The sequence below is a fragment of the Muntiacus reevesi genome, chromosome 4 (genome assembly GCF_963930625.1).
Source record: "Muntiacus reevesi chromosome 4, mMunRee1.1, whole genome shotgun sequence".
Classification (NCBI taxonomy): domain Eukaryota; kingdom Metazoa; phylum Chordata; class Mammalia; order Artiodactyla; family Cervidae; genus Muntiacus; species Muntiacus reevesi.
In genome coordinates this window covers 70,740,763-70,766,284 of record NC_089252.1, presented here as the reverse complement: position 1 = coordinate 70,766,284, position 25,522 = coordinate 70,740,763, and the positions used below count along the sequence as shown (strand labels likewise).

General features: G+C 46.3%; 1 protein-coding gene across 2 annotated transcripts in view; it reads right to left on the bottom strand.

The window, feature by feature from the left end:
* The window catches only part of ITGA9 (integrin subunit alpha 9), a 350,067-nt gene that overhangs the window by 221,868 nt on the left and 102,677 nt on the right, over positions 1-25,522 (bottom strand). The window lies entirely within an intron of this gene.

Genomic DNA, 25,522 nt, shown 5'->3' with positions numbered 1-25,522 from the left:
CAAACAGGGAGAATGAGTTCGGTGAAGGGTTTATTTATAAGAGAGAGGGCAGGTTTAAAAGGAGTCACCCCATCTAGACACACACCCTCCACTCCGTGGTAAAGTACACGAGGGCTAGCGACTGCAAGGAGCTCTTGCACCCCCAGCTCTGAAGGTAACTAGAGCCTCAGAGTTATCAGAACTAGCCACCTGGCAGAAGCGAGGGCCTTCTGCAGAGGGTCATGGTCATACCAACGGGTAGGTGGGCACGATTCCACCCTCTTCTTCCAATGGTCCTTCAGAATGAACCCACCTAAAAGGCAGCGGGAAGGTCAGCCTCCAAGGGCACTAAGCAGGAAGAATGACGGAGCATGAATGTGGAGGGGAGAAACGGAGACTATCCCACATACCCATGAAGGGCCAGACGCTGTAGTAAGCCGACCCTGATGGCCTTCAACAGCCATACTGCCTATGGTAGATGGTGTCCCCTATCCCCACCTGGTGCTCACATACCTTTGCTATGGACTCTGAAATTCCTCTCACTAGAGGCAAACTGTTTCCCTGCTGCCCTGATGCTGGGTTTGGCCAACGGAACAGATAAGAAGTGATAACACCCATTCTGAGCTTACCTCTCATCTCTTTCTGCCCAACCCTCCTTCACTTCTGCCTTCACATGAGAAGAGCCTGCCCTGGTAAAAATGAGATTCCCCAGGTAGCCTTCAGACTTTTAGCTTGAAGCAGAACTGTCCAGACACCCCTCAGACCTATGAGACTGATAACTCCTTCTTCTCATGGGCCCTGAATTGTGAGGTCATTTGTTACACAGTGATAGCTGACTGATAAATCTGTATACCCAGGTGAATGAGCCATTTCAATTCAGGAACAGAAGCTACCAGGATAGAGGGAAAGGTTGAGCCCAACTGATAGAGCCAAGTTCAACATGGGTTTAAAGGTCAGCAGGGTCCTGCAGGAAGAAAGACCATGCAACATTCCAAAGCTTAGATGTGGGGCTATCCTGACATTGGAGCCTATCTGCAGTGATATTGTAAAGCTTCTCTCAGAGGAACAAACATTGTGTTGCTTTTTTAATTTACACCTAGCCTTGCTGCAAAGAGTATTTAAGGATGCTTACAAAAATGCCCACAATAAAATAGACAAGTGAGAAATGATGGCCTGTGAAAGTAAATACATGCCATAAAGTCATCCTTCTGCTAGAAATGAGCGGCAAAGCTGCCTCCGAGCTTCCCAGTAGTGAAGGAAAAATTAGAAACACAATTTGTAGCATGAATAAGGTACAGATAAGCCAGGAACTCAGACGGAGGACAATTACTTTCTGGAACTGAGATCTAATATACATATCTTCCTGGGGCAGGGCGGGGGGATAAGACCCTGGGTTATGTAGTGAACCACTTCCCCAGTGGCTTAGCTGGTAAAGCGTCTGCCTACAATGTGGGAGACCTGGGTTCAATCCCTGGTTCGGGAAGATCCTCTGGAGAAGGAACTAGCAACCCACTCCAGTACTCTTGCCTGGAAAATCCCATGGATGGAGGAGCCTGGTGGGCTACAGTCCATGGGGTCGCAAAGAGTTGGACACGACTGAGTGACTAAACTTTCTTTATGTAGTGAATGTCTTCATCAGAACCCTCACAGGAAACACAGAATGCCATGATGACAATGACAATAATAACGGCAACAACAGCTAGTGCTCAGAGCACTCATCATGCACGAGCAGGTGTTTTCTAGATGCTCCACATACAACTGATTTACCCCTTTGCTTACTGCCCTCTAAGTGGCTGTTTCTCATCATGACCCATAGGAGAGCTACTTTTAGGGAAACAGAGATCTTTGCCCAGTAGTATAGGGACTCCAGTATCAGCGGTGGAAGTCTAAACCAAGGACGTAGCTTAGAGCGCTGCATGGGATTTGTAATGAGAAATGAGATTTGTAAACAAAATATCCCACTTTTAAATACTGGCAACTGTCAAAGTCTACACTGTGCAGGGCAAGAAACAGCAAAATCTGGCCTCCAGGCCACCAGTTTTCAATGTCTGGCCTTGAAATAGATGGACAGCCTAACCTTCAAGACCTCCACTATAGATATAATTAATTCCAGCCAAAGTTTTGGTAAATGTTGAAAGGCAAGGAGTGTGAAGTCTTACTGATGGACAGATTTGGGGGATGCTGACACTCCATATATTAAGTATAGAAGCTTGAGAGCTGCCTAGGTCAGGGGTGGGGCAGATATCTCTTCTGTGGGTTGTACAGAAGAATGAAGACACCACCCTTGCCCAGAAATGGGACAAAGAAGGTCCAGAAAGCAGTCTTTCAGCCTTCAAGATAATGGTCATCACACCATTATTTCTTCAACTAGGGTTTATTTCCATACATGGTGGGGTTGTGTGTAACCTAAAGATGAAATCATCAAGCCTGTCACCACCCTTCCTCAGACCAGTTGTCACCAAAAGTGCCATCAGCCAGCATCATGGCCAATGTATTCAAAACTCTGCCACCCAGTCAGTCCCCACTTACTCTACTGAGAAAACTAGACCCTCCTTCCTTTTCTTAGGGGGAAGACTGGAGTGATGCAGGAGGCAGTAAGAGGGAGAAGAGAAAACAAGAAATACCATATGTATTCAGCCATCTTCCTCCCTTTAAAAACCAACCCCTATTTGGAAATGTTTGCTGCCTTGTCTTAAACAAGACAAGTGACCTCAAGGCCAAAGAAACAAAATCCCCTGCCTGTCTCGACGCAACAGGTTTCCTGACAAGTTAAACACAGCGGCACTTCAGCTGCTATTTTTAGACCCTATAAATTCTGTTCTTTTTCTCTCTGAAATATTCTTTACAGATTTGCCAAAGACTTCTAATGGGCTGCAACGCGTAACAATCATTTCACAAGTATGAAGTCCTTGTTACACGTTCATTTGCTGTTACTGTCATTATTTTAGGAATATACTCATACTCATAAATCATGTACAAGGTTTCTTCTTCCTCAGAGGGAAGGTTGCCTGACCCTAATTGCCCCCAGATGCTAGATTATGAATAGGAAGAGGAAATACTACCACCAAATTCATTTCTTTCAATAAAAAAAATAAAAAGTGAGAAGGAAAAAACCAGGGTAGGAATCATGCGGAAATCTCCCCGCAGCCCAGGACAGTGTCTCTTGAAATGATTCAAGACTCAGATTTCCAGGTTGCCTTCACCCCCTAAGATCTCCCAGGTAGATGCTCTGGGGGTGGGGTCCTGACTCCCCTATAACACTCTTGCCACCAGTGTGCCCAGATTGAGGAATGCTGCTCAGATTCTCAGAGCCCACCAAGCTCCTCTGTCCATGGAATTCTCCAGGCACAAATACTGGAGAGGGTTGCCATTTCCTTCTTCAGTGGATCTTCCCTACCCAGGGATCAAACCTGGGTCTCCTGCATTGCAGGTGGATTCTTTACCATCTGAGGCACCAGGGAAGACCCTTAGATTCCCAAGGCCACCCCAAATCCAGCTCTAGGGTAGCTTTCATTTTGTTCTGACTGTTCAAGCAGACAGCACCAGTGAGGGGACCAGTATCATCTAAGATAGTATCATGGTGACTATCCAGTGAGGAGACTACCACATTCCAGGGCTTGCTTGATTCTGCTCAACTTGCTTCCGGGAGTTGCTGTCTAAATGGGTCGATGGCCAGAGCATACCCGCTTCAAAGAAAGAGCTGAGGTGGGCCGTGGCCAGCCCCAGGGCATCCTCTCATCCAACACACACGCTCCCCTGCTTTCCTCCAGGTACTCAGAGGACAGCCGGTGAGCACTCTGCAGCTTCTGTCCACGTGTGCCGTCCCGCGCCAGGCTCTGGGATGGCCACCACTACCCCCCATCCTAGGACTCCTGCTTGACCATGCCCTTTCCTTCCCTCTTCCACACCTAAGACCTCAGCTATTCCTACCATCGTCACTTCGCAAAGGTCCATTCCCCTTCTCCAGCGCGCTCGTCCTAGCTGGCCCATCTGCTTCCACCGCCACCTGCCCTTACCTCAACCCACTCTCTCCAGAGGCCAGAGTGACCTTACGGTAACATTCATCGTGTCACTGCCCTGCCTTCCAGAGCACTGACATCAAATCCAACCTCTCAGCAGGGCTTACATAGCCCAGCACAATCTGGTCTTCATCTGCCTCTCTGGGCTTTTCTTCATAGTTCATTCAACCCTCCCAATGGCCCTCTGAAGTAGGAATGAACGTCAGTTTACAGATGAGACTTGGGAGATTCAGGGAGGTGAAGTCACTTGCCCCAAGTCTACAGCCAGTGATGGTGGAACTGGAATTAACACTTGTCTTGTAGACACCGAAGTCCAGGCTCATTCTATTGGACCCTGAAGTGCAGATCCAACAGATTCAAAACTGGAACCATGGCAGGAGCCCATGGCTCCTTGCTCACATATTTCTAAAGATCAGACCTGAGTTGATTTTGGGAGATTAGAATGGCTGCACATAGGAACACAACTGGAAAAAATGAAGAAAACAAAGGGGAGAGAGAGAGAGAAAAGGAAGGGAAGGGAAAACAAGGAAGATGAAACAGCAGATGATATGACCAACATCTGTAACAGAATCACAAAACATAGCTGCAAACCTCCATCTGCTTTTGGCCTGAGCGCTGGTAAGTTTCCAAGGCCAGAGGGTGGGGCCAGTACTGATTTTCCTCCTCTCCCTAGAAGCTCCAGGCCCTGCTGACATCACCTCTCCAGAGGCCTAGCAGACAAAGTGAATCAGCCGGTCACATGGTGAGGGCTCACCAAAGACAGTGTCCAGCTGAGATGTCCGGTTCAGTCAAACTTTCCTTCCCTCTGAGAGCAAAAGGGAAAGCCCTTCCTTTCAACCTTTCTGATTTTTCCCATCCACTTAATTCTTTTTCTAACGTGGTGGAACATAAATTGACGTAACTAGATTTTCAGGATTCCCTGCCCTTTTACAGATACAAAGTACTGACACAAGGTTTCTCTGGCAACTCTGATCTTCCTATCCTTGTGAGTTTAAACTCAAGCAAAAGAGTCAAAGGGATATTTTCCATAAAGATTTCTCCCTGACTTTCTACGAACGCTGACGAGTGGTGAAAAGCTTAGCTCCTGTCTCTCTAACATCTGGAATCAGAGAGTATAAACACATGTTTACTAATAGTGCCAATTTTCATGACCTAGATTTTTCCAGTTTATTAACAATTATCAGCACCTCCATCAATATCGCATATTAAACATGATAATTATGTAAAAGCCCTCTGCGAAGAGGTTAATTTTTGAAAAGTGCTTGACAAGAAATCATTTATAACTGCAGATCCATAGGGAGATGGGAGGTTGGGAGGGGGAGGGACTAAATTTAATTCAACTCAGCAAAGACAGGCTGGGAGCCCACCATGTATGCCCCTGGAATGGTACCTATAAATAGTACAAAGAGGAGGTGGATAAGCGCAGGGTCCCAGAGAACTGGGTTTGATAGGAGGGCTAGATACTATATAGGTTGCTAGAAGGCTTGGTAGAGCTTGCTGAGGTCCACACACGAGGTACTTTCACATATGCTGGATCACAGCAGAGATGGCCCTGTTCCAAGTGACAGGCAACATTTTCCAACCTTCCTTGGAGGGAGAGGTGGTCATGGGATGCAAGCAGAAACCATCCTGAGAGTCTTCTGGGAAAGTTCCTCAAAGGGAGACCACTTAGCTGACTTTGTACTTTTTTCTCTTCCACCTGTCTTCCATCTGGAATTCAGATGTGATGGCTGGAGCTCCAACAGGGTCACAAGGTGGCTTTGAGGCTGGATGATGTGGTCTGAGGATGATGTGCCAGAAAGAGAGAAGGCTCCTGGATCCTTGATGACCATGAAGCCACCAGCCCTGAACTTCCTTTGTATGAGAGGAATTAGGAGAAAGGCAGGCTGATGGGGGTGCTTCCCTAGCGTGATGGGGCCTCTGGGGAAGTCACTGCCCAGATATCAGAGCACAAGTTCTCGGAACTTCTCTTGGGGTAAGGGTGGGATACTCAATGACGAGGGACAATCGGCAGACACAAGTCCTCCGCTCTTACAGGATCTGACTTTCACTCATCAGTTACAAGCCACCACCAAACGGCCTCCCTCTTCCTCCCCATCTCTGCTTGCTCCTCCTCCTCAGCCCCAGGTGATGGATACTTGGCTTCATACAACTGAACCCCAAGAACAACGGGGGGGAAAACATCCTAGGACCTTCCTTTCCCCCTCCCACTGCGATGAGACTTTTCCCTGCAGCCCTCAGGGACCTGGGCACAGAAACAGACAGGGACATACCAGAAAGAAATGGGCTTGAGATTATGGATTACCAATCCTCTTTTTAAGACAAAAGGATGCCAAACAAAATTCCTGATCACATTTTAATCCAAATTGGAGTGGCGGGCTCAAGCCTGGGAGACCAGTCTCTCTTGTCTGAACTGGCAGATGCAAGCAAGCAAGAAGGACAAGGGACCACTCTGGGGAAGGATGTGTGATAAAGAAGCTCTCCTAAGGGCACGCCAGGCCAAGACTGAAGAGAGGGCAGCTGTCACCCTCTTTGAGAAGTCATCCAAAGTAGACCAGTCTCTACCCTTTCCACCAAAAGGTAGCAACATCCAAGGAGACAGAGCCTTCTGGAGGAGGTAAGTTTCCCCGCCCCCTGTCAGCTCTTAAGACACATAAATCCTTACAGAATGAGCTCATCCAGAATTTCCCAGTGATGAATTAAAATTTAGGACCACCAAGCAGAACACATAAAAGTTCCAAAATCAAACATTTCCCCACCCCCCCGACAGGAAACATAAGTCTTTAAAGAGTAAAAGGAACAGGAGTCACAGCGTCCTCCCACTAAACATTTCTTCCACATGGAGATGTAGCCCATCTTCCCCACTCCCCCACCATCAATTTTTTTTCCTGAACTAAAAATACCCAACTTTATTAAACATATTGGGCCTAAGATTAAATAGCAAGAATTCTTTCAAACATTATTTTTTAAAAGTAAATAATGACCAAGGGATAGAGAATTCCAGATTTTTCCAATACAACATAAAGATGACAGCAGAAGATAATACTGAAGGCCTGCAGGAGGAAAGACCAATATGAGAGTCATCTGGAGCCCTATTTATACTCCAAGTGACACTCATGGCTAAACAAAAAAGCGTCTGTGTTCCCACAAATCTAGTTAGACTTCTCATCTTCTGTGCACTTAGCCATCACCTCACAGGAAGAAGTTACAAAGCTTCAAGGTAGATGTGGAAATGGAAGGTTTCATTAATTGTTCCTCTTGAATTACAACCTAATTAAAAACAGAACCAGAAAAGACAATTCAGAAGAAGCTTCAGGAAAAAGGCTGGTTATTCCAAGATTAGAGAGGTCACTGGGGAAAAAGTAACCTTTCCAGCCATCACGCATGACATTTATTCATGCCTTTTAAGGATACATTAGAAATGAAATGGTAAAAAGGACTGCAAAAGTCTGACTGGATGATAGGCTCAAGGCAGACATAGCTGGTTCTATCATTAGTCCTGGGGCTTTGTGAGGTCACGTTCTGCAGATCTCTGGGGAGCCCAGGGCCACCCTCTCTGCCTCTAAAGAACACAAAGAGACCTGCAGCTCTCAAAACCGTCAGCTATGAAAGCATGAACACCCTCTGGCTCAGATGAAGCCAAAATCATCACTTGGTTTTTATGAGTATAGTCACTCCATGTCTGGCCAGGATTCCTTTTACACTCAAGAAAATGAGAACAATGAACTGAAGCCGGAGGCATCTCTATCTGAAGAAGAAAAGGGGAACCAGGGCAGGGAGGCTGAGAAGCTCAGTCACATGCAACTACTTGGCAAGGGGCTGCCCACCTCATCCACTGGGCAATGCGATGGGGGGCACCTCGGGAAGCCAGTGACCTCACTGAACATGGTCCTCACCTCTCCGCCCTTTCCACCCTCACTGCCCAGCTGCACTGGGTCAGGGGAACATCACCCAGGGCCCAGACCGCCCCCAGGATGAGGTCCTGAGGGTCAGGGACTAACCTCTGTCATCCAGACACAGGGCATCCCAGCCGTACCTGTGTTCCTGAGCCCCTGAGCCAACTTCATTCTGTAATTTCTCCCTCATACTATTTTTTTCTTTCACAAGTTTTATTGGAGCATAGTTGATTTACAAACATGCATCCACCCTTTTTTAGGTTCTTTTCCCATATAGGTCATTACAGAGTATTGAGTAGAGTTCCCTGTGCTATACAGTAGGTAATTAGTTAGTTAACTGCTTTACATATAGTAGTATGTATATGTCAGTCCCAATCTTCCAATTTATCCCTACCTCACACTGATCAGAATGGTCATCATCAAAAAATCTATAAACAAATGCTGGACAGGGTATGGAGAAAAGGGAATCTGCCTACACTGCTGGTGGGAATGTAAATTGGTACAGCCACTATAGAGAACAGCATGAAGGTTACTTAAAAAACTAAATACAGGGACTTCCCTGGTGGTCCAGTGGTTAAGAATCTGCCTTGCCAATGCAGGGGATGTGGGTTTGATCCCTAGTCAAGGAACTAAGATCCCACATGCTGTGGGGCAACTAAGCCCAGCATACCACAACTAATGTGACTACGTGCCACAATGAAGAGTCCACACATTGCAACAAAAGACCCTGCATGCTACAGCTAAGACCTGATGCAGCCAAAAATAAACAAATATTTTTAAAAGACTGACTATAGAACTACTGCATGATCCAGCAATCCCACTCCTGGGCATATATCTGGAGAAAAAAAAAAACATAATTGGAAAAGATCCATGCTTTCCAAAATTCATTGCAGCACTACTTAACAATAGCCAAGACATGCAAATGAAATGTCCATCAACAGTGGAATGGATAAAGAAGATGTGGTACATATAGACAATGGAATATTCCTCAGTCATAAAAAAGAATGAAACAATGCCATCTGCAACAACATGGATGGACCTAGAGATTATCATACTGAGTGAAGTGAGTCAGACAGAGAAAGATGAATATCATGGGATATCGCTTATATGCTTCAAACTTCTCTTCAAGCAAGAACTGTGGCTGGGGCCATGTGCCTGGCTCTCGTGGGCACTCCTTCCCCATGAAGCCTTGCCCCTTCTTCAGTCCCCGCCTCAACTTCTCCAACAGGACTTCTGATAGACAGTGACCGTGAGTGGGACTTCTCCTGTCCTCCCTCACCTTGAACTGAGACCCCTCATAACCAAATGGAGAGCTCAACATGTAGGCATAACTTCCAACAAGTGCCCACTTTCCCTCAGTAAAGGAAAAATACAATCAGGAGTCCCCATCCACAGGAAACGCATAGCAGGAAGGCTATGCATATTCCTATTAAAAGACATTAAGAGGTTTCCCCAGATCAAGGTCAAATTCAAACTTTTCTGCCCCCTGCTTCCTCAACATTGTGTCCTGCCGGAGAAGGCTCTGTCACCTTTTGTCCTTCCTGGAGGAGAGGTCCTTGAGACAAAGATGTGGCCTGTTTGCTCCTCTGACCCTGCCCTGGAGACCAGTAGGAACTGCACAGACAGAAGCAGAATTAAAGGCCCCTGAGGGCCCACTGGCTCTGGACTGCCCGGCAGTGAACCTTCCCTGGGCATGGTTAATGCTCCTCTCTTTTCTTTTGACTCTAGGTTTTTTTGCTTTTTTTTTGGGGGGGGGGGCATATTATTTCCAGATAGTAAAAAAACTAGAGAACTTTCCTGGAGGTCCAGTGGTTAAGACCCCTCGCTTTCATTGTAAGGGGCACAGGTTCCATCCTTTGCCAGGGAACTAAGATCCCACATGCTAAATTGCAAGGCCACAGAAACAAAAAAATTTGCACCCATTCTCCCTCACCCTATACTTAATTATGACGACCTTGATCTTTTATTAGAATAAAAAATAACTTGAGTTTTTTTTTTTTTTTTTTTTTTTTTTTTTTTTTTTTTATATACAAACAGTTTTTAATTTAAAAGGCGCAGCATTGTCAAAGTATCTCCTTACAACTTTACATTTGGATATTGCATTACACTTTTCAAAATAAGTTCACACATCTTACTGTGTTCAATCCTCATAATGAACCCTGGCATCCAAAGGCCTTATTATTTTTATTTTGCAAATATGGAAACTGAAACACTGAGAGGCAAAGTGACTTGTTGATAATAGTAAATCAATTATGTCATAGCTAAATTTCATGTCTTTTAACTTATTCTCTATGACACTTACTCTATTCATAGACAATCTTTAATAACCAGACTTAAGCCTGTCACAAGACTCCATCCATTGCTTTTATATAATAGTTCCACTCTAAACTCCTCTCCCTATATATTAAGCAGAAGTCAGAATGGAATGCTTTTCTGTACTCTCTCTGCTATAGCAGCACAGAAGTGTGCTACTAAGATGAAGTTAACAATCTGGAGGTTTCCACATCAGGCAACATGGTGGAATAGATGTCCTAGTACAAAAGGAACGGGCTCTACTTTGTGACAGGACCGGATAAAGGTTGCAGCCCGAGGGGGGTGGGGCGTGTGTGCGTGAATGTGTGTGTGTGTTTAATCCAAGACCTGTGCACAAAGGCAAGAACTTGCAGAGGCAACATCTTCAGTAAGTGACTAGAAGGAAACCTCACTCCACAGAGGACTGGGTATTCTTGCTTATCCCTACTCATAGGGTTGCAATCTGGCTGATTTAGGGCTGCTGCTGCTAAGTGGCTTCAGTCGTGTCTGACTCTGTGTGACCCCATAGACGGCAGCCCACCAGGCTCCTCCGTCCCTGGGATTCTCCAGGCAAGAACACTGGAGTGGGTTGCCATTTCCTTCTCCATAACTTGAGTTTTAATAACTTGCTTGCATGGTGCTCAAAGCACTTTCCAGACAGCCCGCACCCACTTTGAAGAGCAGATGCTCACTGGTTGGGATGGTCCACACAGGGCTTTTCCGTAGCTCTGCTTTGTTACCCAGGCCTGGAAAGCCCCAGAAATTCAACAAAACAGCATAGCTCCCAGGGTAGGCAGCCTGGCTCTGGAGCCAAACTGGGTTTGGGGCCTGCTTCGCTGCTTTCTGCTCATAAGAGCTTAGGCAAAGTCATTTGCCTCTCTGGGCCCCAGTCTCCTCATGAATAAAGGGGGTGATGACAGCCAGTCCTTCATGGGGCTGCAGTGAGGACTAGCAGAGAACTGGGTAAAGAGCTTCCAGCAGAGCCCGGATGGGGCAAGCATTCAGAACTGCTAGATATCATCACCAGTGCTATTTCTGAGACTCTCATTACTTTCAGTGGGCTTCTCAGGTGACTCAGTAAAGAACCCGCCTGCCAACACAGGAGACACAGGTTCGACCCCTCGGTTGGGAAGATTCCCTGGAGAAGGAAATGGCTACCCACCCAGTATTCTTGCCTGGGAAATTCCATAAACAGAGGAGTCTAGTGGCTACAGTTCATGGGGTCTCAAAGAGCCAGACACGACTGAGCAACTGAGCATGCATGAACACACAATACCTTCAGTTACCCATAAATAAGAGACAGCAGAGAAAGTCAAAGGAAACAGGAGCCTGAGCAACATACCAGCAGATGTGGGTCTGTGGACCATGTCATTATACACCTGCTGAAGGCCTGCTGGTCACCTGTGGACCCTTACTCCTCACGGTGCTCTGAGCCACCTCTATGCCCAGGAACAGGATATGCTAGAATCTGCTACAACAAATAGGACTGTAGGAGCATGAGCTACACGAGATACGTGGTGAGGGTCTAGGGCTGGAGTGACAGCAGCCTCCAGTGGCATCAACTTCCTCTCCAGAAAGAGCCTCGCCAATGGAAATCCTTTACCAAATGTCCAAAAGCAACTGTGCCCAGCAGTCTGACTCCCTAGCCTTGACTCAATGTCCCTTCAGAGGAGCTGAATCCAAGGACACAGTCCCTGTGCAAAAAGACCCTTGAAGGTAAGTCCAGGGTGAGGTCCTCTGGAAGGTTCTGAGAATGTGCTCCAGCACGTTACTGTAAATCTGGGATAGTGGCTTCTATTTGGCTAGAGTCCCGATGCCTACGTAGACCCACTCTCCACCGTGACCTCAGACCTGCGCTTCCAGGAGAGAGGAGTGGATCTCCACCCCCGAGAAGCCTTCCCCGTGCACTGCAGGGATGCAGCTGTGAAGTCTGTGACCTTAAGAGGTCTGCACAGTTAACTGTCCCCACTCTGATGAGCAATGGCTGTAAAACATCAGAGATCCTTCCAAAGGCTTCATAAGGAATCCACTCTGGGACTAAGAAGAGACAACTTAGGAAGTTTAAGAAAAGGTAACTACATCCCAGGGGGGAGTTCAACAGCTTTATAGCTTATTGGTCGAAATCCTGAGTTTTAATTTCAGATTGAATCTTAATGGAGCAATCCTTGGCTGCAAGAACTGGATGAATATGGAAAAACAGGAAAGAATAATAGGGAAAAAAATCAGCAAAGGTGACTCTTGGGACTGATATTTTATTGTACCATGCTTGATCCTAACCCAAAGGTCAAAAAGCAATAGGATTTTACTCTTTACTTAACCTGGAGCTTCTCCAAGTATTATTCGAAGTTAGGTCGTTCTGAGGATATGAAGAGGATTCAAAACTCAGAGAGCACTTACTCCGGAGGGGAGTGGCAAACAAAAAGGAAATACATTGTTAACAGTCTTAAAAGAAATACCTACCCTATGAAGAATCCCAGCACCGAAAATAAACTTCACATAAATGTAAAATAAACTTTTACGAGCAATCTTCTCCGGGTGCTGATATTTTTTTTTTCTTCCCATCTGACTTAAATACAAGCCAGGCAGGATGTTGACTGAGGTGAACTTTTCACTTTTAGATAGTAAATGGAATGTTGTAGGTCCTGTGCTAAATATAAATAAATCTTAAAATGGTCTTCAATAAGGTCAAATTCTCCACAGGATGAGACTGACTATATGCAGAGTCTGAGATTTCTCATGCGAAGTATACAGATGGCCTGCTCACGCTGCCTCACTCCAAGACCATCTGAACAAATATTTGTGGGGTGGCTGGGCTTCCTTGGTGGCTCAAATGGTAAAGAATCCACCTGCAATGCAGGAGACCTAGGTTCAATTCTTGGGTTGGGAAGATTCCCCTGGAGGAGGGCATGGCTACTGACTCCAGTATTCTTGCCTAGAGAATCCCATGGACAGAGGAGCCTGGCAGGCTACCATCCATAGATAGGGTTGCACAGAGTCAGACATGAATGAAGTGACAGCAAGCATGGTGGCCCAGAACCCTTCTTCCCCCAGCACCACTTTCTTCCCCTACTTCCATCATGTTCAAACTGACCTGACCATCCACTCAGGATCCTTACCTATGACCCCCTATGCTGAGAACACATCACATTCTCTATTGTCACTATAAACATGGATTCCCTTCCTTGAAGTCATCTACTTTTTTATAGCGCAGCCGTGAGAATCCTCCCACTGAGTGGTCAGCTCTGTGTTCCTTCCCCTTGAATTTGAGCAGCCGTGACCGCCTTGAACAGCAGAAGTGATGCTCTGTGACCATAAGACTAGATAATAAAAATGCATGTGCTTCCACTCAGCTCTGTTGAGACGCTCTCTAGGAACAAGGCTGCCATGCTGGGAGGAAGTCCAACACCTTGAGAGGCCACAGGCAGGTGTCCCGGTTGTTAGTCCCCCTGAGGGTCCTGCCCCTGCCAGGTGCCGGCCAGACATGTGAGGGAAGGTCCTGTCCTGGACATGGGCATCTCCCCACTGAGGCCCTAACAAGCCCTCCCCCTCTGCTCAATCTGAAAAGCCCACAGAATCCACGAGCAAAATAAGATAGTTGTTTCAGACCCTGAGGGTTTTGGGCAGTTTGTTTTGCAGCAAGAGTAACTGGGCTACCACATCTTCGTGAAGAGAATCACAAACCTGAATGTGAAGCCCAAGTCACAATCAAGCCAGGTGTGACACATGCAGGAAAAGGCGAGGACCAGGGGAGGAGAGGAGTTTACAATCCCACCAGTGGTCTAATCTCCCAGGAGCCTGGGCCATCACCCCTCTGAAGTCTTCAGTGTATGAACTATCAAACGGAACAAACAGAACCTAATAAGACCATCGTAGGGATCACATGAGACCCAGTTCCACAAAGGCTCTTTGATGCATGAGGCATTACTAACATCACATGTGAGGTCCTTTCAATATCTCATATATCTTCCTTTCAGACATATGAATCCCATGCCTCCACAAAACCTGTAAAGGTCTGTTGAAATCGTAGGATGAGATGTGGTGATGAAAGCAGCAGCAGGTAAAAGCTCAGACGAGGCTTAACAAATTTCCTAACTGTACCATTTTTCCTCCGTCCAGCTGATTCCTCTCCACTAGACTGGTAGCCTCTAAAATGGGTAGGTAGGAAAACTACAAATTCTATTCCTGAAAGTGTGCACTATTCCTAAAAGTGTGCAGACACAAACAGCATGCTTTACTGGTCTTTCCATGACTTCAGGTTTATAGTGGCAATAAAAGGTGTTGACTTTTTTCTATAAGTGCAATTCTAATTGCATGACATGTATTACCTTATTTAGTCCTCCTAGCAATCTTATTAAATAGGTTCTAATATTAGCCCAATTTTATAGGTGAGGAAACTAAGGTACAGGGAGATCACATCACACAGTGATGAGGCAGCAAAACTGGAATTCAAACGCCAGGCATTGTGAAGCAGGGCCCCACGCGGATCACTGCACCACAAGGCTTCCTCAAGGCAGTCTTCTTGAGGATAACATGTGAACTCCCACTGAGTTCATTTCCTATCTAATCACTGGGAACTTACAATACAAAGTCCTCTTAGTAATATTCTACCACTCAAACTGCTTTAAAGAAATACAAGGAAATGATAAAAAGGACTTTCAACAAGAATGCAGCAAAGACATGTTTTCTCTTCCACCTGGATTCTGTGTCTGGAGCACCTGTTCACATGTTCAGAGTCCCTGGACATGTTTACACACCAGGACCCAGAAGCTTCCCAATGGTCATTCATGGGCCACCTTGTACAGCTCAGATCTGAGCGATATTCTGAGGCAGCACTCAACAGGTTACCCAAACAATTTATAAAACCCCAGGAGTCTCTCCAGCTCAGAAGCCATGTGATAGGCATTTGGTCCTCTTCTCCAACAAAAAATGCTGTGTCATTAGATGCCCTTTTGAATTTTTGAGACTGAAGGACAAGCAGAAGAAATGAATGAAATAAAGAATGATGGGTCCTTGGATGGTGAGCTGTGAATGGGAGACGCTCCCCTGACATCTTCCAGCTGTAGGATCTGCTTGGCTGCCTCATATCTATGGAAATAGTAAGCAGATCCCCTCCTCACGATCCGGACTGCCTTTGCTATCTAGATCAAAGGACTAGTGGCATCACCATCCCAGGAAGCAGTCAGAAATGTACCTTCTAGGTCCCAGCCCAAACCCACTGAACCAGAAACCATGATTAACAAGTCCTGCAGGTGATTCTGCTACCCACTAAAATATAAGAACCATTCATCTCAGGTGAGAGCCACAGATGTGAATCTCATGGCCACACAAGAGCTCTGGTTCACTTTGTCTGAGTCCTGGTCCCCTCTCTGACTAATGTTTACAGAGTACTCCCAAGCCCCTTGAATCAGACCACACTCAGAACCCTTCTGATGTTTCCAGGTGGTTTCATGGGATGGACTCGGCCTTCTTGTCCAATCGTCTTGATCAATCGTTTCATTCATCGAACCCAAGCTCCAGGAAACACAGGTATGGTCTTATGAGACCCCCAAGCACAGCTCAGATCTTGCATGCTCTCCCAAGCTTGTAGACAACTCATGCTGTGACACGCTGCATCCAGAGGACCGCCCTGCCCAGGGCTGACCCCTGGCCAGACAGCAGCTGCTCTGGACGCTCCGTGCTGCCGTGTACCCGCTTCTGTCCTTAGCAAGTGCCTTTGAGGAGATGTTTTCCATCAGCCAGTCCTCCCAGGGTCTACCCACAGGGCCTGTTCTTCTGTTTTAAGTGTCACATCTATATGAGTAGTTGATTTGTTTGACAAAGATTCGATCAATTCTTACCACCAGACTGACAGATTATTTTATAAATCGAATCTGATGAGATGATCACTGTCTACAGTGGTTCGATTTTCAAGTTAAAGAAAACACTTATACTTTATAGATAATATAAAATAAAAACTTACACTTTATAGATAATATAAAATAAAAACTTAAAAAATTATCACTCTCAAATTGATATTTTCTTCTCTGAAAAAGTGGGCCATGTTTCTGTCCAGAACCTGTTTCTTAGGAAATTGGAGAACACAATGAACCTACTACACAAGAGGCCCATTGCTGCTGCGTACCATCCTAGCATCCAACGCAAATAGCTGAGCCCTAACCTGAATCACTGACTTAGGGCTTTCTGGTTCTGTCCACCTCTCACCACAGGAGTCTCATAACTTGATTCTCACCCAGCACTACTTTGGGGATATTCTTTCCTAACATCATCTCATCTCTCTACTCTCCACAGGTATTTCCATTTCATTCTTGTTTCCCTTTTGCAATTAAAAAGAGAAAGGACCAAAATAATAAAATGTATTTTCAGAAACTGAAGGAATCCCTCAAAGGTCAAAGTTGGCTTTAATGAAAAGTTCGGATGTTCCCAGTGGACCTCACTGAGTTCAGTAACAGAGGTAGAGCTTTCTCCCTGAGGAATCTACCATGTCTCCTGATTGGACTTATAACGAAATATCCCAAAGCCAGTCTGACCAATAATACCAAAGGGTGACAGAAAGGGAAAGGGAGCTACCTGCTAGACACCAGCAACCCAGATCTAGCCACTTCCAGAAATACAGTCTCTGTGTGGTTCCAAAGCAACCTGCAAAACAATCAGGTCATCAAACTGCTCACTGCAATTCACAGCAGCATCATGCTGCCACTCCTGTCCCAAAGGGTCCCTCCCAGCAAGAGATCCAGTGTGTGAATCTTCTGGACACTCAACGTGTAAGAATAGCAACAGCCAGAATAGCACACAGGACCCCAAAGCTGTCCAGCAAAAGCTGCCAAGCACTTGAGAGGTGCATCCTGTTTGGTCTTTGCTGGACCTCGCAGAGGTGGTCAACCAAGGCCAAGAGTGGCCAAGCCCAGGGAAGAAATGCTGAGCCTCTGGTTGGTGGGGGGGGGGGAGGTGGTTCAGGGTCAAGGCAGTTGCTTTGGGACATGGCAAAGTCACTGGCCAACCCCACTTCCAGGGAGCTAGTTGCTCATAACTTCATGATCCTTAGAGAGTTGAAAACCTCTCACTGGCATGACTCACAGATACACATTCTCTAAGAAACCCTCAGCAGCACCAACATTTTGTCAATAGCATAAGTTAGAGGCGAAATCCAGCCTGGCTTCATGCTCAGCAAGTACCTGGTCCCCGGGAGCCCACAGTCTGTCACTCCGAGGTTTCTCCCGTGCCTACAAACACCCTGCCACAGTGCCTTTGTTCATGCTATGTGCCCTCCCCCGCCGCCCCCTCCAGCAAACACGAACCCATCCCCAGTGACTCAGTTCCTCTCTCAAACTCGCATCCTTCTGGCCTCCCGGCCTTATTGTTTAGTCGCTCAGTGGTGTCTGACTCTTTGTGACCCCATGGACAGCATGCTAGACTTCCCTGTCCTTCACTATCTCCCAGAGTTTGCGCAAACTCATGTCCTTTGAGTTGGTGATGTCATCCAACCATCCCATCCTCTGCCGCCCCCTTCTCCTCCTGCCCTCAATCTTTCCCAGCATCAGGGTCTTTTCCAGTGAGTCAGCTCTTTACATCAGGTGACCAAAGTATTGGAGCTTCAGCTTCAGCATCAGTCCTTCCAATGAATATTCAGGGTTGATTTCCTTTAGGATTGACTGGTTTGATCTGCTTGCATGCAGTCCAAGGGACTCTCAAGAATCTTCTCCAGCACCACAGTTTAAAAGCATCAGTTCTTCAGCTCTCAGCCTTATTTATGGTCCAACTTCTTTATCACAACCATACATGACTACTGGAAACACCATAGCTTTGACTATATGGACCTTCGCCGGCAAACTGATCTCTGCTTTTTAATCCTGGCCTTGTAGCTGTTAACAAAACTAACCACTTCCCCTGGGTCTCTCAGCACTCCAAACCTTGTGTGGATTATGTCACTTATTTACATTCTAGGTGTGTGTTTGTATCATCTTCCCCACCAGATGCTGGCTTGTGTTCATGATGTCTTATTCATCTCTGTACTCCAAGGCACAGAACAATACCTCCAGTACAGAAGACCAGGATTTAACTCACATGAACTAATTAGATCAGAGCCCAGGAGGGTGATCATTTGGGCAACTATATCAACATAGAGTACCACCTGACTCACAGCATAACCAACGTTACCTGCAAACTCTGCCAAAGCAATTGAGAGAATCACAGGATTTTCAAAGAATAAGACAGTGAGGGAGTATCTGGGCTAAGCTCCCTCTTGGTGCTGGGCCAGGGATCCTAAGGCTCACGCTTAAACACCTCTAGTGATGAGAAACTCACTAACTCATGAGATCATCAATTCCAAAGAACACCATAAACCACAGATGATGAACACATCATCTCTCTCCCATTCAGATCTCTCTCCTCTGTGACCAAGCTCTGCTCAAAGTGAAAGTGTTAGTCGCTCAGTTGTGTCCAACTCTTTGCGACTCAAAGGACGCTAGCCTGCCAGGCTCCTCTGTCCATGGGATTCTCCAAGTAAAAATACTAGAGTGGGTTGCCATGACCTTCCCCAGGGGATCTTCCCAACACAGGGATTGAACCTGGGTCTCCCACATTGCAGGCAGATTCTTTATCATCTGAGCCACCAAGGAAGCCCTTAGCTCTGCTTAGGACCATGGCTAATCCACCTTAAATCCCTAGCACTTATCTCACCAAAGTGGAGCTAAAGTAGGTGACTCAAGTAATTGTGCTGAAAATAGATCATTAGTTTTGAGCTGAGCACTCTTTAAAAGAATGTATGGCATTACACCAATGTCAATTTCCCAGTTTTGACTGTATACTATAGACTGGTAAGGCGTGATCACTGGGTGAAGCCTACATGAGCAGTTTCCATACCATTTCAACAACTTCTTATGAGTCAAACTATTTCAAAATAAAAGGTTATTTAAAATAGATCATATATGTACACACATGTATATACATATACCCATGTATTTTGTATAGAATGTATTTTTCATAATTATACGTGTGTGTATAGAGAGACAGACAGACAGGCAGACACAGAAAAAGAGACAGAGAGAGATGGGAGCCGGCGTCACTGCCCTGGGCTATGTGCCCATACAGGACTGCTTCGGACATGGACACAAGATTTTTCTGAGGCCTTTACCATCTATAAGAACCATTAAAAGATGTGATTGATGCCGTTACCTCCATGGTCGTGCCCTCTCACCCATTCTTTTATACATCCTGAGACCAGCGAAATCCAACCAGTTCATCTGCCAGGCCCCCTAACCCCACCCCACATCCACACACCCCAGACACAGTATGAGGCAGGTTCCCACTTATATGAATCAACTCAGCCTTTAACCAGCAGCCAAGCTAACACTCCAGGATCCCTAGGAGACCACGAAGTGGGAAGTAAGTAAAGCCACAAGGAGCACCCACTCACCATGTGCTAAGCCCACCCTGGTGCTCTGCAGCAGTTCTCTCCTTTAATTCCCACTGCAATCCTATACTGCGCCCATTCCACAGAAGAGAAAAACTGAGGTACCCAGGAGGGAGAAAATGTGCCTCAGGTCATCAGGCTGGCGAGTGCAGAGATGGAAGTCAGACCCCAGCTGGGTGCACACTCGGTGCTGGCTCACGACAGGAGAAGCCGTGACCGAGGGTCAGCAAGGATGCTGGACAGGTTTTCAGAAGCCCAATATCCATCCTGTTTTGTTCAAACCTGTTAACTTCACAGATGCCTTAAAGGCCAACACTCGTTTCTACCCATCTCTAGAGATGGTGATTTTGAACATCTGTTAAGTCCAGGGGCTTCTTTTAGTCCCTTTCTCCTTGCTAAATCTAGGTGGGGATGGGTGTAGCTGGATAGCCAGGCCCTGGAATTTTGTTTGGAGCTCCAAGGTCCTTCAGTGAAAGTACCAGGGCCCCCCACCAGCACGGTGTTTGCATGGTTGGCATATAACAGATGCCTGTTGAAGAAAATGGGCGAGTATATCTATCTTGGTGAAGCATCACAATTTTTTAAAAGACACCCACTTATCCAGTGGCTGTTTCCTCTTGTCATAAATCAGTAATAATTCAATGATGGGGAGGAAGAGTGTGGGTCACATTTTCTTCCATTAAGACCGGCAATCAATCAAGCCTGCTCACAGTCCAGCTAAATTTAGCATGAGATATGGGCTTTCAGAAAGTCCTCTACAGTGTGGGCGGCCACTAAAAATATAACAAAACAATGAAGTCACCACAGGATAGAGAGAGGTCTATAAATGGTGGGGACCCTAGAGATTGGTACTTGGGCCTGCTGTACCTTTAAACAGGTCTTATCGATGAGAAAGACCTAGAGAAAAATCTCTAGAGGTCATCACTAAGCTCTTCCATTATGAAAACGTAAAGCTGAAGAAGAGTATCTGCGTGAGTAGGGAAAAAAGAAATAGGAAAGGGTGAATCCAAATTATTGGGAGAAAATTCATCTATATGGTAGCAATATTTCCCAAGCTTTGGAACAAAAAAAAGCCTGGTCAAGTACATCTGGGAAACACTGAACATGCAAAAGAGGGAAAACGTATCCCTCTTGTGAACACTGACTTCGAAAAATTCTGGGAGGTCCTCCAATAAAGAAACGTATCCAATGTTAAACACAGTATTTTCCAAAATCTATTTGCATACAGGCCTTTGTTTTCTTCTTGAATGTAAAACCTGTTACCATCCTGTGGGGGTGGGTGGGTAATGCTTTGAGAATGCTCCCATAAAGGATGAATATACTTTATGTAGTCAATGTAATTCAATAGGCCCTTAGCAGCCTGGATGAGTGAGGAGTTTGGGGGAGAATGGATACATGTATATGTAAAATGAGCCCCTTTGCTGTCCAAATGAAACTATAAAAACATTGTTAATCGGCTATACTCCAATATAGAATAAAAAGTTTCAAAAAATTGCAAAGCAACTATAAAAAATAAAAAGTAAATAAAATAGGCCCCTGGGTGTCATCAAAGACTGTTGCATAAAAATGATCGGTTTTTGCATTGCTGCTGCCACGCAGGATGACCAACAACACTGGGAACTGTCAGGAAAGATGGGAGAAACCAAGTCAAGCCTAGTGTCTTGGATGCAAGCAGGACTTTCAGACGAGTGTGATGGACTTGTGACCAAAGCCAACATCAGAAGAAACACAGGCAGCTGTAACACTGACCCAGCAAAGCCCCAGATAGGAATTCATCCCCCCGAACCTGACAGCTAGGTGCTGAAAGACACTTACTTCAACATGACAGCAACAGGGGAAACGAGGAAGAACTGAAAGATTCAGTGGCAGGAGATGAGCAGAAAAAGTGTGGGCACATCCCGAACGGGGAAGTGGGATTCTCTACCACAGACCCCTCTGTTCCGAGGCAAGCCGTGTGTGCTGAGCACCATCTGTACCACAGGCCCCAGGAAGGGCTGGTTGAAAATACACCGATTCAACCCCGGATCTGGCTACCCCACACTTCAGCAGGGAGGTACTCGCTACTCTCTGAAGGCAAACGGAGACGCTCTCACGTGATGGCTTTACAAGCAGCCAGGCCACATGGTCTGACAGGTATTCATCTACTTTTAATTACAATCCCACAAAATATTTTAATCCACATCTGTTCCACAGTATACTAGACACCACACACAGAAATCAACTCAAAATGAATCGCCAGCTTCAGTGTAAAAGCTAAATGGTAAACTTCGCAGTTAAGTATCTTGGGCACATGTTCCCCCTGGACCCAGTCCAGCTTCTTCTAACAGTCAAGGAACATTTTACTGAGCAATTAGTCAATGTCAATTTCCCCGCCTGATGATGGCAGGGCAGCAAGAAATGAGACAGTCCTTGATGTTAAATCTTACAAGCTTTCAGGAGCTCTTCAGGGATCTGCCATTAATAAAATTATCCCAAACCTCTTTGAATCCATTTCTCTTTCTCACTCATACTGCCTCACTCTAACCTAAGTTTAGGAATCCTTTCGGTTCATTAACTGACAGGTAGATAAAAGACCCTGATGCTGGGAAAGACTGAAGGCAGAAGGAGAAGAGGGTGACAGAGGATGAGATAGTTGGATGACATCACCGAGTCAATCGATGTGAACTTGGGCAAACTCTGGGAGATGGTGAAAGACAGGGAGGCCTGTCATGCAGCAGTCCACGGGGTCACGAAAAGTCAGACATGAATTGGTGAACAAACAACAACAAAGGGCACCATGTACTGTCAGTTAACATGTTTCTTACCAAGCGGATGGGAAGTGAAACATCAAGCCCAGGAAAGTATAGGATGAAACAGGAGCAGATGTCAGGTTCAAGAGAGCTGCATGGATAAACGTCAGCATGCAAACCAGACCAACAAGTACTGCCTCATGGTAGAAGAGTCAAGGAAGCGGTCCCACCAGGTGAGAGGCTGAGACCAGCCAGTTTCAAGGACTGCCATCCATCTGACCTCCTTGTTACAGGCATCTTCCCTGCATTGTTGATGGGAAGGAGCGAAACTGGCTGCCTTGAATTTCTTCTCCTTTCCTCTCTCTGACCTCTGGTAGGGGGGTGGCTAAAACATCAGACACAGAGGAAAAAATGAATAAAAACAAAGGATGGATATTTCACTGATGGAATAAAAAACTGGAGACCCAAAGGAATTGAGGGTGCTGAGCCCTGGTGGAAACATGAAGGGGGGTGGGGGGGTGGTGCTGGGACAGACAGACAGATGCCTATGGCTGCCCAGGGCAGGACAAGGAAGAGGGGGTGCCATCACATGAGGTGGGCTCTGGTTCAGCACACGGACGGGCTTTTGAGTGATCGGCACCTCCCGGTGCTGGGTGGGCTGCCAAACACGGTGGGATCCTCCTCCTACAAGCAGGGTGGCCAGGGCCACGGGAGACCTGGAGCGGCCCCCATGCATTCTTCACGGCTCCCCGCTCTGAGAACAGCGAGAACCCCACCAGCGGAGCAGCTGGAGGCAGAGGAGCTGAAGGCAGGCCAAAGCCGCCTTTCCCAGGCGCTCCACACAGGTGGGGAGCAGGATTCATGGCTCACAGGAAATGCTTACATCCTGACTTCAACCCAGGAAGCACTGAACCAGTAATAGCACTCGCTGACTTCACGCACCTTTTGTCCCCTCCAAGTCCTCCGAGTGTTAACAGGCCTGACAAATGAGTCCCTGGAGGTCTGCACTTGTGTCCGTGGGCAAGGAGCACAGACACGAGAAACATGGGCCTCTGCCACCCCAAGGATTTCCTCACCCATAAATTAACTCCCCACCGCCATCATGACCCTGGAATCCCTAACAGAGAGTCTGATCAGTACGGGCTCACCAGCACTGACACCTCAGCTGACAGCCACAATGCAGACATTGTCAGCAGTGGGATGGCGATCATTGTGTCTCCCATAGGCTCTGAAATACTGGAAAGATTCCACAGACCTTCATCACCACCCTATGAGCACGCAGGCTTCAGGAACCCCAGTTTAATACATTCAGAAGCAGGCATCCCAGTCCAAATATGAGAGCATCCTTTATGATATTAATGTTTCTCAGAACCACAGGTGATAGAAGCTGCACTTATCCTATTAGTAGATGAAGGACATGTGTTCACATATTTGAATTTACACTCAGGCCCCTGCAGCCACCCCCAATGTCCCCAAAGTAATCAGGTTTGGCTCTAACCACTGCGCCCACTTCTCTAATGAGGACATAAAGTGTGGCTAAGATACACAGTGGGTTTCAAAGACTCAGCCCCAAAAATAACGTAAATAACTCACTGATAATACCTGCACTGATTAGAAGCTGATAATATTTTGATATACTGGGTTCAGTGCTATTAAAATTAATCTTACTTGGTTTAACTTCTTCAACATAGCAACTAGAAAAATGAACCATTGCAAATGTGGCCCGCAGTCCCTTTCTATTGAACAGAGCTTGCTCTAGAGTTCCCTCTCTGGGAAAATTCCTTCCTCGGGACAGAAATAAAGGAGGCACCTGTGCCTTGGGGCCTGGGCACCCCTCCACCTAACCACGTTCTAGCACCCAGGCCAGGAGGCAGCCCAGAGAGCCGCAAGGCTGACTTCTGACACAGCACGACTGCTCTGTGACGTTTTGCTACAGATGATACAGCCTTGACCCATTTCCTGAAATTGTCTGGGCCCTTCCCTCACTCCTTCCAAGGCAGGTCCAGTGGTCTGGGAAGGCACACGGCGCGGCGCGTACATGTAGCTCCATAATCACCATCTGGTGGGTCTTTGTGGTACGTAAAAAGCTAAATCACAAAGGACTAAAAAGAGGCAGGGAGGACACCTGTCCGGAAATTCCTGTTCAGTGCACTGACTGAAGACTCTTACATCTGTGTTCGCATATTTTCCACTGTACGGAGCTTAGCACTTTATAAGCAAGGTCTTGTTTTAGCCTCATACCATCACTGTGGAGTAAACATCTGGGCCCTGTGTTAGACTTACACCCAAGGACAGAGATTGTCCAGAAAGCAATTCCTTGTTTGTTTTTAAATAAATGATGCCAAAATGGTTATGCTCTATATGTGTGTGTGTGTGTTGTGTATGTTCATAAAGTCTCATCCACCAAATTCTTTCCAGGAACAGAAAAGTTTGATTCATTACATCAGACAAAAAAATAATCGCTCCTTTGAAGTTTAATCCATTAATTCCACTCAACCCTTGGAATGAACAATAAGGAAGAAATGATATTAAGAACCTAATCACACAACATTATAAATTACCTATACTTCAATTTTTTTAAAAGTCTTGTTAAAAAAAAAAGAAGAACCTAATCAGTCACTTCACGAGCATTTGAGGAGCCTAGTCCATATTACATAGGTATGGCCCAGGTTGACTACGCCGAATATCATAAGCTCCCTGACCCAAAAGAGCTAGTAATCTAACAGGGAAGGCTAAAAACTAGTATGAAAGTGTCATGGGCTGAATTCTGTTCCCTCAAATTCATATGTTGAATCCATAACCTCCTGTACCTCAGAATGCGACCAGATTTGGAGAGAGGGTAATTAAGTCAAAATATGGGGTCTTTAGGGTGGGCCCAAATCCAAAAGGACTGCTATTTTATACGAAGAGGAGATTGGGACCCAGAAAAGTACAGAAAGAAGTCAGCAGGAAGACACCAGGAGAAGGCAGCCATCTGCAAGCCAAGGAGAGAGGCCTCGGGAGAGACCAACCCTGCTGACCCTCGACCTCATACTTCCAGCCTCCAGAAGCGTGACAAGTAAACTCTGCTGCTTAAGCCACCTCATCTGTGGCCCTTCTTATGATGACCCGAGTAGACTAGGACACCGAGCAACACCGGTGGGGAAAAGGCCCACGGCCGACCCCGGGGACGGGAAGAGAGAAGGCGACTGGGGGTGG